Consider the following 4,051-nt stretch of genomic DNA (forward strand, 5'->3'; position numbering starts at 1 on the left):
CTCACCTTTGGAGCTTAGACTAGAGAAATGAGGTTAGGGATACAAACTGAACCACAGCTGCTGCCTGTGGTGCCTAAAAGTGAAACTTCAGGAGGGGGCAGGGTGAGGTGAGGGCAGGAGCTCTGGGAGTTGGGTCAACTTCTATGCCTACTCTGGACCTTAGTCTTCATCAGACTCCTGACTTTCAGGCGTTATTTAGCCCTGCTAGTGGACATGGGTGATCTTGGGTGGCCAGAATCCATGGGGCCTTATTCTGGAAACAGCACCCAGTTTGCTCTCCAAAATCCCTGGTTCACTTGGATACCATCAACTTGGACCACTGCTCGGGTGCCTGTCTTCCTCGCTCTCAAGAGGTAGGGGTATGGACGGAAGCCCCTCTTCCCCAAAACCTGACCATAGAGCAGAGGTCTGAGGATCACTTGGGTCCAAGCTCAGGGTGCTGGAATCTCAGCTCCTCTGCTCACCAACTGTGCAACCTTGAGCTAGCTGCTCGCCCATTCCATGCCCCATATGTACAATGAGCTAATCAGGGCTGTTGAGAAGATCTGATGGCAGGTGCCCCACACTGCAACCTTAGTCCACGTTGCTATTGCGAAACTGTTACCATCATTCCTGCCTTTAGGATCTCCTGGGGCTGGTCTAGTTAGTGTCTCTTTCCAACCCTAGCACTCAGGCCACCTCTCACCCTACAAGCTTGCAGTTCATCCCCTCCCTGCTATTGCTGGCAGCCAAGTTCCTCTGGCTGTCACAACCAACTGCGGCTCCACATCACTGCACTGAGATGCCCAATAGGAAACAAACAAGTGAGCAGCTCTTCCGCCTCACTGGAGCGAGACAAGCTCAGAGCTGCCCCTCCTCCTCTAGGATTCCAGAGGGTCCCAGGCTCAGCCCCCAGCAGGTAGAGCAGGAGTCTCAGCATTCATGCACCCACTCTGCCCCTGGGGAGGCCAAGGCCAGAGCATCTACGCTGTAGGTAGGAAGTCTTATTGAGCGAAGGCCATTAGGCAGGTGGTAGAAACAATCCACACTGAGCATCTGCTGTGGGCCCACCCTATATTTGGGGTTCTGCTGGTCACCAACAGCACCAAACATCAACAGCAACAGAAGTTGGGGTCCACAGCCACCCTCAATACATCAGTCCACTCTACGCAGGAGAGACATAATCTCCCATTTCACAGATAAGCAAACTGAGGCATGGAGACCATCTCTGGTGAGGCTAGCTCTGGATGCAGACAGCCAGCTTGAGTCTAGTTCTTGATACCCAAGGTCCAAACTGGGATCCGTGGAGAGGAGCTCAGCCAAAGTGGGAGCCTCATGTTGCCAAGATGGCCCTGCCTCTCTGCCCCATCCTACCTGGCTATATTCAACTTCTGGTCACCCTGGGGTATGACAGGCACAGCAGGGAGCTGGACAGGGTGCAGGGACCCAGTGCCTAATCCCCCTGCCCTAATTGGAGGAGTCAGGAGAAGCCATGATAGAGCCTGGCTCCACGGTTGCCGCCTGCTGGAGGCCTCAAGGCCACAGAACCTGCAGTCATGTAAATGATTAATGTCAGCTCCGTGGAGGGCCGGGGTCCACAGGAAATTGGAGTCGATGAATTTAAGAGAGAAACTCCTTGTTTAAACAGAACTACTTTAGAAAATAAATACTGCTTAACTTGATGGTAAATACAGATATTTGTGCAGAACGGAGGTGGAAATATGAATTTAATAAAGGTGGCGGCACGTGGCCCTGCTCCTTGGGCCTCCGAGCCAGTGTCACAACAGCCCGGGCCCCTCAGAGCCAAGCTGGGTTGCCTGCTTCCTGTCCTGATCCACTCCCAGCATGCTCTGTGACCTTGGCAACTTATGTGCCCTCTGAGCATTGGAGTGGGCTGCAAACTCCCCTGAGAGCCATTGTGGAGCTGTAGGCCCCTCACGTCCTTGCCCACAGACTCACAGCCACCATGGGCCTCCATGATGCCACTGTTGAAGGCCACTTAGGCTTTGAGGCTTTGATCATGTTGCCTCTCCCACTAAAGGGTCCCCCTTAGCCTCCCTTCTTAACCACAGGAGTCTGAGACCAGCATGCCCCCTCCTCCAAGACCCCTGGGACTTTGCTAACATGGCCAGCATGCTGAGTACCTACAACCACACCTACATTCTGTGGAACCATGGCCCCTCAGACCCACTGTGGGTGAGGAGAACCTCCAGGGGGACTTTAAATACCCTGACTGGATAAAGGGTGAGACTGGGGCTCCAGAAGGTAAAGCAACTCACCCGAGGGAGGGGAGACCCCAGGCAGGGCAGCCTGATCCTTGAGGCAAGGGAGGGTACCAGGAACTCCTGAGACTCCACACCTGTTCATACTACAACTTCTCTCTCCTGCCCCTCTTTTGGAATTGAGTGAGCATATTCTGTATACCAAGGCCAGTGACCTAGACAGAATCAGACTGGTCCCTACACTGGTGGAGGTCCAGGCACGGACTGCAGAATGTGCTAGAAAAGATGTGTCCATAAGCTGTAGTCCAGACCAGGCCAAGAGAAGTTAAGTGGCCGGCTCGTCCTGGGGTGGCCAGGGATCCCAGCACTGCAGGGCGCCATCCCATAAAGATAGGGTCTACCCTCACCAAACACCCCAGGACACCCCCTCTACAAACACACCTCAGAGGCCAATATGAGACTCCCACAGAGGTCGGTCACAGGGCAGGTCACCACCTCCTTCTGCCTCCATCCTGGCACAGCACCCAGCCTTGCAGGAAGTGGCCAGGAGCAGATATTCTAGCTATTCTAGGTCTGGCCAGGTGGGCAAATCTCTTGGTGCTAAACCCTCACAGTGCCCTCAGGACCAGATACTGTCACCATTTCCACCTTTCAGGTGGGGAAACCCAGACGTAGAGAAGGTAAGAAACACCCGGAGGCCGCACAGCATGTGACAGTTCTGGGATACACTGAGGAGGCTGAGGGGAAGGGCTTCTGGATGCTGGACCCCGATGCCCTATCCCAGACTCATGGGCCAGCTCTGCAGCGGGAGCTAGCTGAAGTCAGTGGCCTACCTCATGCGCCCTTTTCTCAGATGAGAAGACTGAGTCCCCAGAGGTGGCTGGCCAGCAAACCACCCTGCCTGGGAGGTCTTGAGGCTCCCTGCGGACGGCCGCACCCCAGCGCTGGAGACAGGGCTTGGGGCAGCGACGCTGCTGTGTCAACATGTGTGGATACGGTGATTTACACGGGCCTCCTAATCCCCTGCCAGGCGCCCTGACTCATGCGGCCTGGCACCCTTGCTCGCGCCCGCAGGTGGACGGGCATTCACTGCGACGGCTGCACTGCTGTTATTTTTTCATAAGCCTGCCTTGAAATTTGTCAAACCACATATTGTTCGTGCACCCGCCCGTCAGCAAAGCCCGCGCCAGATGGGCCAGCTCCCCCCATGTGCTCCAGGCAGCGAAGTTACACATTGACTTCAGTTTTATGTCAAACCTTTAAAAGGGGAAATAAAAAAGAAGACGGAGAAGAGATTTTTTTTAAAAAGAAGAAAGAAATGAGTCGGAGTCTGAACAGGCAGGACTGTGATCGTGCGCAAATCCTGGCTCACCGGTGCCCAGGTTTTATATGGAAACTCGGGCAGTGGTAAATAGAACTTCCCGGCTGTCAGGCATTCATTAGTGAGGTGTGCATAATTTATGTATTTAAGAGCTGCCTCAGCCAAGCTATCACACGGGGAGCATGCTTCATAGGTGTTAGTGTTTATACGGACAGTAAATAAATGTCAAACACACACAAAATCCACTCTCAGGCCAGCGCTGACGGGACCCCATCCATCTTCCGCCCAGCTGGAGGCTTCACGGGGCTGCCAAGGCCCGAGGGCAGCTGGCCTGGCAGCGTGGCTGGCAGGGCTGGAAAAGGCAGAGTGAAGGCGGGAGGCCTGGGGGCTTTCACACCTGTCCAGAGGCGGCCCGAGCCCCAGGCTGGTGTGGGGCCTACTACAGGTCCCCTTGTTCATCCACATCAGGCCAAGCTGGGCTGGCTCTAAGGGCTCCCCTGGGTGGGGTTGGAAGATCTGGTCTTCTCTG

This window comes from Pteropus alecto, unplaced genomic scaffold (genome assembly GCF_000325575.1).
Source record: "Pteropus alecto unplaced genomic scaffold, ASM32557v1 scaffold260, whole genome shotgun sequence".
NCBI classification, from domain to species: Eukaryota; Metazoa; Chordata; class Mammalia; order Chiroptera; family Pteropodidae; genus Pteropus; species Pteropus alecto.